General features: G+C 42.4%; 1 protein-coding gene across 1 annotated transcript in view; it reads left to right on the top strand.

Annotated features, from left to right (window-relative positions):
* The window catches only part of LOC124788347 (luciferin sulfotransferase-like), a 379,183-nt gene that overhangs the window by 300,093 nt on the left and 62,103 nt on the right, over positions 1-16,987 (top strand). The window lies entirely within an intron of this gene.

The raw sequence follows: 16,987 nt of genomic DNA, 5'->3' as shown, positions 1-16,987 counted from the left end.
AAATCTAACCATTTATTCTATCACCTTACAAAGCTCTTCCGTGTGAAACACCTCCAACACTCCAGAATGATATTTTCACTCTGCAATGGAGTGTGCACTGATATGAAACTTCCTGGCAGATTAAAACTGTGGGCCAGACCAAGACTCAAACTCAGGACCTTTGCCTTTCGCAGGCAAGTGCTCTACCTTTGCAGAAGAGCTTCTGTGAATTTGGAAGGTAGGAGACGAGGTACTGGCAGAATTGAGGCTGTGAGGGCGGGTTTTGAGTCGGGCTCGGGTAGCTCAGATGCTAGAGCACTTGCCTGTGAAAGGCAAAGGTCCAGAGTTCGAGTCTCAGTCCGGCACACAGTTTTAATCTGGCAGGAAGTTTCACCTCCAACACTCTTCAGGTTTCTCATAATCGTTTGTTCTATCATCATGTCAGTCCATACTCCCCAATTCCCCACATGCTCTGCTTGGATGAAATGCAATGCGAAGATGACAAGCTGAATGTGTTTTATCAATAGCTGGGAAATTTTCCCTCTTTGCTAAATATCATCCATTTTGTAGACAAATTTATTTTTCAGCTTTTCAATCACATGATCTTTTTCCAAATCGCCGAAAGATGCACTGTTTCACTCATATCAGAAATATAATCTTTAATATGTTGCTTCTCCTCCTCCTCCATGGCTGCCATTTCCTCCAGTATTATGACGGAAAGAGCACACACGATTGCAGAGAGAGATTGAATTTCACTCTTGTATGCACGACCAGATAGTATAGGGGGAAAAGAATATATGCAGCATATAGTGTCTCCAAAAGTTGAGAGAGTCCACGGTCTCTCATTAAGAATCCTATTGCTCCTAGAAAACACGTTATCAAATGAAAGCCTCCTAGTCGAATAACTACATTAGTGAATAGCTCATTCCCTCCATTAGCCACCACTGCAACTATAGCTTTCGCTTTCATGTAGAATGGTTGCTCAAACGTCACAATACATGTTTGCTGTGTGGTCTTTTTGCTCTCTGTAACGGCATAAGTTACAGAAGTTAAAGTAGTGCTATAATCTGTGGGCGAGTTGTCGATGAATGGAAGTGCTAATACATTTGATTGCGTATAAGGTTCTCCCGCTATGTTTTCTTCCATAAAACAATACCATGCGGGAATAGAAAGCTCTAAAAACTTTCCAATCATCCAAGTGAAATCGTGATTGGTAGGCACTGCTGCTTTAGTGAATGATTGTCCTGAGTAGACATTTTACAGAACAATTTCTTCAATTCCATTTCTTTTCTGCCTTGGGAATGTTAGCAAATTTTTTGGGCACTTGCTGTTTCAGTAGAGCTCAGCATGAGAGAGAGTTTCGTTACTTTCTGATGTTCTCTCGCTCTCCCTGGAGTCACACACCTGATTCCACCCATAGCGTAGAATGTACCTTTGCCTGTCTTTGTTGCAATATTGAAGTGAGCATTATCGAAAACGAACTGTGAGAATGTATCATTTGAAATATTTGGTTTCCAGAACTGAATGGCAGGAACCTCAAATAAAGCTACAGTGCTATATGAAGAGGAGAAATCCTTATTCGAGAAATTTTCAGTGATGTTTTTTGATCCCACTTAACGAAACAGGTACACTGCAAGACCAAGTTGCAGTGGGAAGATTACTGAACCAGGCCCTATAGCTCACACAATGGCATGGGATATTGCTGTACATTCTATTAAAGGAGACTGTTCACTATCTTTCATTTTGACAAAACTACACCCTCCAAAAATTCGTGTAAAGTGTCAGGAATCATAACTTCAGAATTGTCAAGTCATTGATATCTGGATAATCGGCAATACTGTAAGGAGTCATTCTTATAGCTTCAGGGGTGATAGTTGCTGCTGCTTCTACTATTCTCTTTCTCTCATCTTTTTCATTAACAGCTCGTTCATTGTACCATTGATTCAAAAGCTTTTGGCCACTGCCACGAAAACATACAACTGGGGTATTTTTTGGCAATGCGGCCAACAAGACCCCATCACTGAAGTGTTCAGTCAGTTTACTTTTCAGAGTTTTTATAGTCATTGTCTCTCCTTCTTGGAGACATTCATTAACTTTCTGCAACAAATCGAGCAGTGAAAATTGATATTCCTCTGAACTACCTATAAATTTGCATAATACTTGAAAAGCAGCATCGAAGTTGATATCTTGATGGTTTCTCTTTTTCAAACAGAGGAGGGGTTCGACACTAATTTAGCATAGCAACCTTGACGATGATTGGCTTCTGCAGCTATTAAACACAAAACACTGTTGATGTGTTTGGCAACCTTTCTACCGAAATCATCATCGCGTTTCTCTGCTTTCTCAAGCAGCATATTTTTCACAGTTAAAGAGAGAACTTTAAACACTCCACGACGTTTGTGGAGTGGGTTTTCTGTTTCCGCCTCTATGTCACACTTTTCAGCACATATGAAACAGTCTTTTTTAAAATTGAATGGCTAAGAGGAGGAGGATCTCAAACTTGTATCATCTGCTTGTGCAGCATTCTGATTTTCCAGATAATCGTTCTATTGCGTTCCTTAATATATCCATGTTTACATAACTTATGGACTTCAATCAGTCCAGTGTTTTGTAGAAGATTATGATCCCCATCCTTCCATTCCTTGCTGGCGTGTATTAGAGTTTCCAAGCCCTGCATCACTATTGATGTCTCTCCTTCCATAACAGATTTACCACAAATAAAATACTTAGTAGAGTCCAGCATTATTGTTTTTCAGCCCAGACAAAAGGAATGATACTAAGAAGAAGCACATCATAACACCACAACCTAATACATACCGTCACAAAAACAGAATTCTCTGGCACCACTTTGCCAGTCGACAACATTAACTCAAGTGAACTGGACACTGGGTAGGTAGAAATGGCAGCGAAAATAGTGGTAGGGGAGTGCTGAGTGAACGGGAAGGGGAACTTGACATTTTCATTCTTGGCACTTACTCCTAATTTCAACAATACTATTCGCAAAAGAAATATCATCAAGTAGAATATAGAGGCTGCTAAATATTTCCATATACTTCATTAGGCTTTTCATTTAAATATTAGCTAAGCAAGGAAAAATGCAAACTATTGCATTAACAGAATTCTATTCCAATTCTTATATCGCAAATACCATTTGTATGAATCAAAATGTGCACAGGACCTTTTTCGTGTACGATTTTTTGAGGAATATATTTACTAAAAAGTGCTCTGTTCGAAAATGAGCCTTTCTGCATATAAATTAAAAATATGGTACAAACTGACTTTTGAAGGGGTAAAAGGGGAACGTGTCCTACCTACATTACAGAACTTTTCTGTTTCTTGTTACTAAACCCCATATGAGTATTTTCCCGAAGTTTCAAAACTTTATAAATTTTTCCTCGAATTTGCTGATTTTCTTACTCATTTGCATGGGGTGTAGTCGAGTCGCTGCCGCTGCTGTCGGTGCCATTGGCACGTTCTGTGCGGCGACTGTTGGCTGACGCATCACTGTCGCTGACTGCCAGGCGTGTTGCGTGCAGATGTTGTCCAAGTTCGCTGATCGGTGGCCAATGGCGCTGCGGACAGGATACTTCGTAGCTTCACCACGAGATGTCAGCCTCCACTGCGTATTGGTCGCTGCTCGGTGTAGCTTGTCTATGCCATCGAAACTCTCACAAGGCGGGAACTGATGCTGTTTCGAATCACTTCCTGACTGACGTTCTTTGACGCGGCTGCTGTGTATGTCTTCGTGACATCACTCAACAATAACATTAGCCACTCACATTACTTCATCCGTATCATTTGATTGGTCCACACAAATTTTCGTGATTTAAACCAAGTTTCGTGCGTTAAGTCATGGTACAGCACTTCCCTGATACGCTTGTAACGAATGTGTGATCAGTTACGTCGCGGTAATGTGTAGCCGTCCCACGTTCATATTCGCATTGCACTATTTTTCACTCGAATTTCCGTGCTTGTACTCCACAACACAGTTTATTAATACTGTCCCTGTCGTCCGATATTGCCTATTACTTTTGATTGTGAGGTGTTATAACGTTCTATTAGCTCGCAATTTTGTAAATTACTTCGTAATACACTGTCCTGGAAAATTGTTACACAGATTTTCACAATGAAAACTATTATAAAGTACTGTTTATCGACGATTTTTTTCACACAGTTTTTCGATTATTCATGCATACGTAAACTAATGTGAAGTTTTCGTTACCATTTGATCTTTTGCTTATTGTCCCAACACTGCCAATGTTCTTTCGCGATAAACGTGATTAAACCATCTATTGTCATTCTCTTTTTCTCATCGTCTGTCCGAAAATTGCACAATGTCCACCTCATCGTCTGTCCGCAAATTGCACAATACCCACTCACGGAACGCCAGGGTGAAACACTTCCTTACTAAACCCACCATTACTGACAAGTGGATATAGCCTAACAGTTTAGAACAGTCTGACCGTGTGCAGCTGATAAAGTCTGATCAGTTAATATTTGCATGGGAGTTCTTTCGTATCAAATCTAACAAAGTTAAATGGGATGTCAGGTAGGAATAATCGGTAGATACTTTGTTGTTAATGTTGTACATCTATTGTCTAAATAGCACGAGTGAGGCAGTTACTCCCTTCGTCTGGCAAAATAATAACGGTTAACTCATCAAAGGTCACCTATTAATATGGTCAATCGCCAATATTTTTCAGGTAGCACTGAGTGCACAATCCTCACTGCAATCCAAAATCGTGGGTTCCCGCCGCGGTTGTCGCGTAATCACGGTGCAAAAATGAACACTTAAACACATCAACAAATCACACAGTTAATGCCATTTCCGTATATGCTGAAGGCCAGGCTCACAGAGTTGGGTGACACACACAGTCGTTAAACAATTGTAAACGCAGTTGGCCGTCCTGCCGAAAACCGCCCTCCTCGCTTTACAGCCAATAACTTACTTGTCAGGAGACTCAACACTGACTATTCTGGCGCACTGGGCGCTCGACTGTCGATAGTACTTACTACGACCTGTTTGAGGCAAAGATATGTTGTTCTCAATATGTAAGGAGCGGTAGACCCCTTACAAGCACAGGTATAAAACATGATAAAAATCCATTTGCTGGCTGGTCCCCTTGTCAGTTACAACCCACGTTCTAAATTACAGCTGCCGACGTGATCTGGAAGTTGCCTAAAAGCTACTATATTGTGTATTTCCTTTGCTTGTCGCTTGCAACTAAAAGACAGACACCCCTCGATCTCACCAGCTTTTGTTGTGGCGAAAGTTGGCACATGATTCGCAAGCGCTGTGTCTGGTTCTCGGCAGAGTGCTTGTTGATGAGGCAAATCGCTTCAACGTTTTGTTAAACAGGAAAGCTATAAACGTTCTTCTGGGCTCTTCCTTTTGATTTCTGGTTAGTATCTACATTTATTGGACATTGATATGCGGTATTTCCGGCCTCCACGTTGAATTCTGGTTGCGACACTTTCAGCAAAGTGTCTGAAGGTCTGTGGAGAAACGTCATTTGCACTCTTCCCCAAGAGCCTTAACCAGAAAAATTATGGTGTCTCACGCTGAAGTCTGGAGTGAAGTGAAAGTGGTGACTCATCCTAAAGGTTTTCCATCGAGCAGTAGACCCAGAAGGAGGCCACTGTAACCGTGACCGACAAGTTGGTTGGCACAGTTTTATACATTATGACACGGTACGACACTCTATATTTTTATGTCAAGTATTGCATTGGGTCCATTCTGGGATTCTGGACAGAGTACCTAACTTCAGAAATGTTGTTATCCAGAAACCATTGCCTCACAGATGCTGCTTTATGACAGGGTGAATTGTCATGGTGATGAAAACAATCCTCGTCACCGAACGGTTCCTCTACCATACGTAGCACAAAAAGCTGGAAAGTGGTTTCATATCACTCTGCATTAAGCGTTTTCTGAAGTGCAATAAAGAGACCACACCCTAACCACTGAATACGCCCCCTTACTTACACCACCGCCTCTGTAATGCAATGTGGTCATAGCACGTAAGGACAGAAAACGTTCACCAGACATTCGCCATCCTACATGGTTCCATCGAAATGCCACAGGGTATAGCGTGATCATCATTCCAAATAACTCGTTTCCAGTCGCCCACTGTCCAATGGATTCGCCAAGCGTCTTTTGGCGTTCACTACAGAAATGTCTGACTTGTAAGTAGCTGCCCGACCACTGTACCCCATTCTTTTCAACTCCTCATGAAAAATTTTCTTAATTGGAATGCTGGTAGAACTTTGTAACTCATGGTTGATTCCTTTCGCTGATTTTATGCGATTTTTACTAACACCTTCCGCAATGCTCGATCCTTCCTCTCCGTCAGTACACCGGGTTTGCCAAGTCTTGGTTTCGCTGTGGTTGTTCCTTTACGTTTCCACTTGACTGTCACATCACCGACAGTCGACACGAGCAGCTGTAGATGGTTTGAAAGGTCACTGTTGGATCCGTTACCCAGGTGACATCCAGTGACTGATAACGTTAGAAGTCACTTAACTCCCTTGATCGATCCATTCTCCCGTTACTGTTTCTCTACTGACAGCATGATACTCCCCACACCCTTCAAACATTGACGGGTCCGCCTCTCGTACCATCTGGTGATTAGTTCCGCATTATATAGGGGTGTCTCAGTATTTTGCTCAGATAATCTACATCTACATCTATACTCTCCAAATCACGATGAAGTGCATAACTGAGGTTACTTCCAATTGTACCAGTTTTTAGGCGTTTTCATCCATTCCATTCATGTATGGAACAGAGGGAAATTGGGAACTATACTTTTGGGGATATAGTTCATTCTAGTCACTTTATAAGCGGGCTTTCCTGGAATAGTTTTCTTGTATCTTGGTGAGTCTGCCAGCTCAGATATTTAGCTGCTCATTGACAACATCCACCTGTAACCATTCATGCTCTCCTTCAGTGTGCACGTTCAATACCAATACAGTACTGATTCCACCCACGTGAGCAATATCCCAGGGTGGCTTGAATGAGCGTTTTATGTACAATCCCCTTTGTAGATTGATTGCATTTCCGTAATATTCTACTAATGAAAAGCAGTCTAGCTCTTCATTTACCTGCGACTGAGCTTGTGTGATCATTCAATTCATCTCCGTACAAATCGTTACACCCAGGTATTTGTATGAGATAATCGATACCACCTATGACTCATAGATACTGTAGCAAAAGCTTGCGAGGTATTTTCGTTTTTTGAACTGTAAAATCTTACATACCTAAAATTTTAAAGCAAATTGCCAATCTTTGCATCACTTTCATATCTTATCAAGATCTGATTGAATATTTGTGCAGCTTTTTCCACACATAACTTCACTACAGATAACGGTTTCATCTGCAAAACCTCTGACGTTACTATTAACATTATCCGCTCGGTAATTAATATACAATTTCAACAGCAAGGGTCCAAACAAAAATGGTTCTAATGGCTCTGAGCACTATGGGACTTAACATCTGAGGTCATCAGTCCCATACAACGTAGAACTACTTAAACCTAACTAGCCTAAGGACATCACACACATTCGTGCCCGAGGCAGGATTCGAACCTGCGACCATAGCGGTCGGCTGGTTCCAGACTGAAACGCCTAGAATCCCTCGGGCACACCGGCCGGCGGTTCCGAACACACATCCAAGATGCACACCTGAAATTACTTCTACATCTGTCAATAAGCATTCATCCAATACGAAATTCTAGAATGAGATTTTCACTCTGCCGTGGAGTGCGCGCTGATATGAAATTTCCTGGCAGATGAAAACTGTGTGCCGGACTGAGACTCGAACTCGGGACCTTTGCCTTTCGCGGGCAAGTGCTCTACCAACTGAGCTACCCAAGCACGACTCACGCCCCGTCCTCACAGGTTTACTTCTGCCAGTACCTCGTCTCCTACCTTCCAAACCTTATAGGAGCTCAAAGGTCCCGAGATCGAGTCTCTGTCCGGCACACAGTTCTAATCTACCAGGAAGTTTCAAGATGAAATTCTGTCTCCCCCGTGCCAAGAAGTATCCAATCCAGTCACAAATCGAAAATGATACCAGTAGACGTGCAAGTTCTAGATGATCTTGACCTTGTGGTACAATTAGAGTCAATACATTTAAAGCCACCAACTCTGCCCTCCAGTTTTCTCTCTGGACTAATGGAGTGGCCTAAAACGGCGGGAAACGCCTGTAACAATACGAATCAGTCACTTGGGACTTTGCTCTGAACAGAAGTTTAGCGATAAATGCAAGCTTAAGTAAGGGGCCAGTGCCGTACAGAACTCTTTGTAAAGCCGAACTCTGATTCCATCTGGATTTGGCGACTTATTGTTTTCAAATATTCCAGTTGTTTCTCCACACCAGTGATGCCTAATACTATGTCCCCCATATGGGAGTCTGAGAAGTGGTCAAAAGATTCTATGTTTCTATTATCCCCGTGTACGAATGAGTTCTGAAACGTGAAATTTAAAACTTCTGCTTGTCTTTTGTTCCAACACCAGGTTGTTCAACGAATAACTGGATAGAAGACTTCGACCCATTTAACCATTTCACATAGGACAATAATTTTCTTGGATCACGGCGAGATGTTTTGGCAAGGTATGACAGTGGCAACCGTCTGCTTCCCGCGTCAATCCTTTAACAGACCCACGAGTCTATACTACTTTTGCCTGTCGTCATTTTCTCACTGTCTTTTGAACCGAGAGCGCTATCCTCTTTGCTTCCTCAGCATTTTCCAAATTTTGTTATTAAACCACAGGCTGTATTTTCGGTCCTTAATCCACTTAGCTGGAACATACCTCTTCAGAGCACGATTTACAACCCGTTTCAGTTTTGTGCTTAATTCCTCTACTTCTTTCACACTGGACATAAATGTTCGCCTTTTACTGTCGAACTGGGATGCTAGCAACTTGTCTGCTCTCTCTAGCAAAAATACTCTCCTAGCATTCTTAATTGAGTTATAAAATTCAGTAACCAATATCGTTACGATGATATCATAACCACTATTCCTTTTCTCTACAATGGCTGAGTCGAAAACGTCAGGCGTATTTGTAGCTACAGGGTCTACAATAACTTCACTATGTGTGGGCTGTAGATCCCTTGTATAGTACACGTGCGGTTTCGTGATGGTTTAATTGCCTCCTTGTATACATGTAAATAAAGTTGAGTCGTTAAAGATACACAGTCTCCCACCGTTCAGAATTGTTAGAAAATCTTAAATTGAGTGGTTACAAAATGAAACATCCAAAATTCCAATGGATTACCGGTTCTTCAAAACAAATGAATAACCATTGCCTGAATTTACACTTTAAAGTTACAAAACGAGAGATTACACATCTTAAATGAAAAAAAGCACAGAATTTATGGCAAATGCTACTGAGGAGAAAAAGAAAAAGTTATATTAATAACTTGCTGCTCTGCAGGTGAGTTGCAAGAGGAAGTTGGAACCTGTCTTGTTCAGTACGTAATAGTGAAAGGAAGGCCCATGCATGCCAGCAGCAGCGTTTTCTTACTGAAATAATGGCGGTGGTGTACGCAGTGAGGCGAAGAACTGCGTGTTGCTAGTTCAAACCCAATTTCCAGGAATAATTTAAAATGTTCCATGGCGGCAGCGACCAACCGAGGACGTCTATTTACGCTCGATCCTAAAGCGCGTGTGCGAGGCAGCGGACGATGTAAACATTCGGTGGGAATCCCGACATTCTGTGAGCAGCCCGACATGACCAAACAAAATATAATAGCAGTTTTTAAAAAAGCACGGCCAAGGAAACGTGGAACGGCTAGGCAAAATTAAGGGAAAACATATTTCACCATTTAGTAACACACTTGATTTAAACAAGCCAAAACTCTTCAATTAAAAATTTCCCAGGGGTTTATAAAATATAATTTAAAGCAACAACCTTTTTTTAAAAAAAGGAAAAAGACGGTTCCAAGCATTTAAGAGAAAACAACCATTTTAGGGACTGGCCACGTATACATTCAAGGCAAGCTTCAATTATGCACGATTGCCACCGTACTTAATAAAATCTTACATCCTGTTTCAGTTAAACAAGAAGACAATTTAGGCAAGCTTTTTACTGTGCATAATGCCTTACGTAACTCTGGATTCTGCGAGCCGCCTGCCAAGCCGCCGTCGCTGGGTGGTCGCAGGTGCGGGCGTTCTTCATGCACGTCAGACCGGCGTCGTCTTCTAGAAGGCGTGGCCCTCACACCGGAAAGACTAAAACACACTAAGGTGTGTGTTAACGGCCGGTTCCATGACAGTGGTTGAGGAGTAGTTTCAGTAAACAAATGCTGGAGAGAAATAAAATTCCGGTGCGAAACAGCACAGTGCCTCTGTGAAACCATAGTCAAGATGGAAATGCCAGGCTACCAGGAGTTCAAAGGAAACGGCCGGAAACTAAGGCCCGCAACTCGACGCGGCCGAATCTAACCGAAACATCACAGAGATGTTACTGAAACCCAGAACGACTGAAGAGGTGGCCGACAGATGCAAAACTTAAACCAAGCAATCCCCCAACTTCGGTCAACTTGGAGGAGGCAGCAACTTACACAGTCCATTGGTGGACTTAAAGAGACACACCCATTACCACGAAGACATCGGGAAGTATCCACAGGAGAGCACCGGCTTGTCATCCAGATCACTTGGATAGATATAACAACCGCCAGCAAGGCGACATTATCTGGGGGGTACTCTTTCAGGAATACAAGCAAGCAAACTGCTAAGCCATAAATCAATCTGGTTGCTAGGATAAAAAAGAAGACTATTTTTGCTGCAAACAGTAGATTCGCAGTTGTTAGTGTCCCACTTAGGCAAGGAATTTATATCATTTAGTTGCAGTATAACGGACGTGGAGGAATGATGTGTACAGTTTACACGGATTGTAATTGGTTAAAAATGGTTCAAATGGTTCTGAGCACTATGGGACTCAACTGCTGTGGTCATCAGTCCCCTAGAATTTAGAACTACTTAAACCTAACTAACCTAAGGACATCACACACATCCATGCCCGAGGCAGGATTCGAACCTGCGACCGTAGCAGTCGCACGGTTCCGGACTGCGCGCCTAGAACCGCGAGACCACTGCAGCCGGCGATTGTAATTGGGCTCTACGGAAGTATGTGCAGAATAAGCGGTTTAAGGACGGATAAAGCCCCACCATTGTTGGACACTAACATTCGGAATATACTGAGGAAGCAAAGATTGTTATTCTCTCAGTTCAAAAGAGTAAGTGCAAATGACGACAGACAGTAGTTAATAGACATGCATCGTATGATCGCCGTCATAACTTGCCGATAACCTGGGAGAATTGTGGTCCTATGTGAAATCGATAAGTGTGTTAAAGGTTTCTATCCAATCATTTGTCCCAATGTGGGGTGGCAATGAAAGAAAGCAAAAGCAGTTGAAGTTTTAAATTTTGTCTTTTGGAAACTGTTCACGTAGAAGAATCGTACAAACATTCTGTCCTTTAGCCATCGCACACACTTCCGTCTGGAACGCCCGCATCTCGTGGTCGTGCGGTAGCGTTCTCGCTTCCCACGCCCGGGTTCCCGAGTTCGATTCCCGGCGGGGTCAGGGATTTTCTCTGCCTCGTGATGGCTGGGTGTTGTGTGCTGTTCTTAGGTTAGTTAGGTTTAAGTACTTCTAAGTTCTAGGGGACTGATGACCATAGCTGTTAAGTCCCATAGTGCTCAGAGCCATTTGAACCATTTTCATTTCCTTCTGGAACGCATAGTAATAGGCATCCCTGGAGTAGAGAAACAACTGAAACTCGCAAGTCCAGATGGAATCCCATTCCGGATTTAACATGAATGCTCGATGGCATTTGTCCCTTACTTACATTTATAGCGAATTTTTCGCCTAGCGCGAAGTCCCAAGCGACTGTAAAAAAGCGAAGGTTACTCCTGTATGTGAGAAGAGCGAAAGAACGGAACCGCGAAAATACATACCATTATCATTAACATAATTATGCTGTAGAATTTTTGAACACATTCTCAGCTCGACTATGATGACGCAACCTGAGACGGAAAAGCCCACAAATCAGCATGGATTTAAAAAGCATCCCTCATGGAAAACTCAGGATGCCCTTTTCTCGCATGATATCTTGCGAACTATGGACGAAGGGCTATAGGCAGATTCTATATTCCTAGAGTTCCGAAAAGCGTTTGACAGGGTGATCCACTGTAGACTATTAATGAAGGTAGGAGGATATAGAACAAGTTTTCAGATATGTGGGTGGCTCGAAGCTTCTTAGATAACAGGCCCAGTACGTTGCCCTTGTCGGCGAGTGTTCATCATAGGCAAAGATATCAACAGGAGTGCTCGAGAGAATTGTGATAAGAACACTATTATTCTCTATATGCATAAGTGATCTGACAGATAGGATGCGCAGCAATCAGCGGTTGTTTGCTTATGTTGCTGTGGTGTATGGGGAGGTGTCGACGTTGAGTAACTGTAGGAAGATGCAAGATGACTTAAGTAGCTAGTTGAAGCGAGGAACATCAGACAGCTCTAAACGTAGAAAAATATTAGTTAATGAAGTTGTTGTTGTTATTGTGGTCTTCAGTCCAGAGACTGGTTTGACGCAGCTCTCCATGCTGCTCTATCCTGTGCAAGCTTCATCTCCCAATACCTACTGCAACCTACATCCTTCTGAATCTGCTTAGTGTATTCATCTTTCTCTACGATTTTTACCCGCCACAACCCCCTCCAACACTAAATTGGTGATCCCTTGATGCCTCAGAACATGCCCTACCAACCGATCCCTTCTTATAGTCAAGTTGTGCTACAAATTTCTTTTCTCCCCAATTCTATTCAGTACCTCCTCATTTGTTATAGGGTCTACCTATCTAATCTTCATTCAGCATTCTTCTGTAGCACCACACTTCGAAAGCTTCTATTCTCTTCTTGTCTAAACTATTTATCGTCCATGTTTCACTTCTATACAAGGCTACACTCCACACAAATACTTTCAGAAACGACTTCCTGACATTAAAATCTATACTCGATGTTAAAAAATTTCTCTGCCATTGCCAGTCTACGTTTTATATCCTCTCTACTTCGACCATCATCACTTACTTTGCTCCCCAAATAGCAAAATTAATTTACTACTTTAATTGTCTCATTTCCTAATCTAATTCCCTCAGCATCACCTGATTTAAATCGACTACATTCCATTATCCTCGTTTTGCTTTTGTTGATGTTCATCTTATATCCTCCTTTAAAGACACTGTCCATTCCGTTCAACTGCTCTTCCAGGTCTCTGGCAGAATTACAATACCATCGGCGAACCTCAAAATTCTTATTTCTTCTCCGTGGATTTTAATTCCTACTCCGAATTTTTCTTTTGTTTCCAACACTGCTTGCTCAATATATAGATTGAATAACATCAGTGATAGGCTAAAATCCTGTCTCACTCCCTTCCCAACCACTGCTTCCCTTTCATACCCCTCGACTCTTATAACTGCCATCTCGTTTCTGTACAAAGTGTAAATAGCCTTTGCTCCCTGTATTTTACCCCTGCCGCCTTCACAATTTGAAAGACAGTATTCGAGTCAACATTATCAAAAGCTTTATCTAATTATAGAAATGCTAGAAACGTTGGTTTGCCTTTCCTTAATCTATCTTCTAAGGTAGGGTCAGTATTGCCTCACGTGTTCCAACATTTGTATGGAATCCAAACTGATCATCCCGGAGGTCGGCTTCTACCAGTTTTTCCATTCGTCTGTAAAGAATTCGTGTTAGTATTTTGCAGCCGTGACTTATTAAACTGATAGTTCAGTAATTTTCACATCTGTTTGGATTGGAATTATCGTATTCTTCTTGAAGTCTGAGGGCATTTCGCCTGTCTCATACATTTTGCTCGCCATATGGTAGAGTTCTGTCAGGGCTGGCTCTCCCAAGGCTATCAGTAGTTATATTGGAATGTTGTCTACTCTCGGGGCGTTGTTTCCACTCAGATCTTTCAGTGCTCTGTCAAACTCTTCACGCAGTATCATATCTCCCATTTCATCTTCTTCTACATGCTCTTCCATTTCCATAATATTGTCCTCAAGTACATCGCCCTTGTATAGACTCTCTATATATTCCTTCCACCTTTCTGCTTTCCCTTCTTTGCTTAAAACTGGGTTTCTATCTGAGCTCTTGACATTCATAGAATTGGTTCTCGTTTCTCCAAAGGTCTCTTTAATTTTTCTCTAGGCAATATCTATCTTACCCCTAATGATATATGGCTCTACATCCTAAGTTAATGAAGATGAGTAGGGAAAACAGTCCCGTTATGTTTGAACGGAGCACTGATATGTTCCGGGGTGATCGACATGTAAGAGTAGTACTTTCAAGCTATATATGTAGATACATGATTGTAGGTGTCTCTTCGATTCCATTCTTACATTCTTCTTCTACCACTGTTGACATGAAAATTCTTGTTTATGGCCCACTTCTAATTGATCACTTGTAGCAGCGTGCCATGTGGTGCAGTTGTATTTCGGGTAATGTCGTGTGGTGTCTCGAAAGGTAAACTGAAAATCCTCATTTCACCTTACTAACTTCCCCTCTCATATGAACAAAATTTGCCGAGCCTTCAGTATGTTTCATGATTCTTAAACATGTTTGGTCGACGAACGATTTGAGATCAAAAGAATTAGACACGAAATCATACTGGAAGTCTCGGATATTGGAGGCTCTTAATCTGACGTTGTCATGAAATCAAATATTCATTTCTGCAATCGTGAGTGCTTCATAACCATATTCGAATGCAAACTTCATCATAGGTTTCCTTAATAATGCGTCCATAGTAGGTATCTTATTTGGATTTGAGGAGTGCGGCTCGGCCGCCTTCCAATAGCAGGGTTCTGTTTGTCCTTTGCTTATTCGCTTCTGAGATGTTCTGGTTCTCCTGGTGGACGCGCTCGCCTCGCAGCGCCAGCTCTGTTTTAGCGACGGCGGGCGCGAGATGGCGCGATCAGCAGTACGGCGGACAGAGCAATCGATGCAGGGTAGTTGCGTGGAGCAACTCTGGCCGGACGGAGGTGGCAAGAAGAGGCAGGACGCGACCGCCTGTGCAGACAGGGAACGGCCCATTCGTTTTTCAAAATGAGGGCCACAGGTGTTGGCGACCGGTGCAAGGGTATTATCGCCCGCCACGGTCGTGTTTCCACTACTTAGTGATCTTCTTTCATTTCCGTTATTCGGTGGAGTGGCCGTAGTGCTTCATACAATAGTAAGTTCGTAATTATTATGATATTGCTGCAGAGCTTACCTACTGTTATTGTTATTATTATTAACGTCATTATTATTAGTGGCAGCGGTCAACAAAAAGCATTGGCAACCTGAATTTTTCCAATCCCTGCCAGGTTAGAAGCAAGGAGTACAGCAGTATCGTGATTTACAAACAGTATACTAGACACATTTTAACTTGGATGATTTAAAATGGATTCGCAGGATCCTGATGAAGAAAGTGTTCTTAGGGAGAGGAGTGGTGCAGAGAAAGCACGTTTTGTAGTGTATGCCCTTCGTGTGAATGGCGAACTTTATCTTGGAAGGAGTTGAAAGTAGTACTCGCTATGCAGTGAGAACTGCTTCAGCATTCTATTAAACAGGTTGTCAGAAATAAGCATTATCAATTGTCTCACTGACTCATTAGTTTGTAGTTTAATAAACCCCTTTCAGAACTATATATCATTTATCTTTTTTTCATTTTAAGTATAAATATATTCAAAGAAAATTCTTTTCTATCCTAAACTTTATTTAGAAATTGACGTTGATGATTTTCTTGGGGAAGGTAGGGAACCACTGCTGTATACTGACATCGACGATAGGGTCATGCCTGTTTGTAGCTACAAGGTCTAAAATAATTCCATTGCATGAGGGCTGTCAAACTACCTGCTCAAGACAGTTTTCGGAAAAAAGTACAAAAGCATTTCGCAATACTGCCTTTTCTTACAAACTGCAATGAATCCATAGGGGCCCCAGGTTAAAGTCGCCTCCAACTAATATTGCATGATCTGGGTATTTCCGCGTTACTACCCGTGGACTTCCTTTGAATGAGTCTAAAACTGTAGTAGCGGAGTCGAGTGGAAGGTGAAACCATGAAACAGCTAATCTGATTTCGTGTAGACCTGTTATGTGGGTGTGTATGCCTTCACTGTTACATTCAAATTCCACTTTAATAGAGACAATATTTTTGTCAATTGCAATGAACACACCTTCTCCTACGGCGTCTAAACAGTCTTTCCCATATACATTCCATGACTCGCTTAATATTTAAGAACTTTATACTTCTCGGTTCAGCCAGCTTTCGGTCCAGAGACTAACTTGAGCGCGATAAATTTCCTGGAGAACAGTAAACCCGGTTACTCTGTAAGGAGTACTTCGACAGTTTACAGATAAAATTTTTAACAGTCGAAGTGTCTTTACTTTGAACGCAGTCTGACTTCACCATCTGTTAGTCTACTGGTAAGTATTCATCAGAATACCTCAAACTAAGCCATAGCCTAAAAAAAACTATGTGTAACCACAACAACTATGCTAACCGAGTAGTTGCTTCCTTTGTGTAGTGCACCACTGACCCATCAAGGGGAGTCCCACAATTCTTCACCCAACAAAGTAGGTCCAGAAAGCTGCAGCCACGACCGTCACAGAGTCAGCGAAGCCTTTGGTAGAGGCATCAAACAGAAGGACCCCGATCAACGCTGGGAACAATGCTGCAGATTGCGAGCTCTGCTTGCACCTCACGAGTGAGGCCAGCAGCCTTCTCTGCCAGCCGCCCGTATGACCTGACAGCGTCTTCAGAACCCTTGGTGCCAACGTGAACCACAACTTGCAGACGATTACACCGTACGCGCTCGATTGTTCAGGCAAGGCCTCCTTCACATCTCAGATGAGGCCCCCTGGCAGACAAACCGAAGGCACACTGACTTTCTTTTTGGTCCTGAACACTACCTTCCTAACGGGCTCCATAGCGAGCCCAACAATGGAGCTCCCTATTGGGTGCCTGTC

Source organism: Schistocerca piceifrons, chromosome 3, assembly GCF_021461385.2.
Source record: "Schistocerca piceifrons isolate TAMUIC-IGC-003096 chromosome 3, iqSchPice1.1, whole genome shotgun sequence".
Lineage (NCBI taxonomy): Eukaryota > Metazoa > Arthropoda > Insecta > Orthoptera > Acrididae > Schistocerca > Schistocerca piceifrons.
This window is presented reverse-complemented; position numbering and strand designations above follow the sequence as displayed.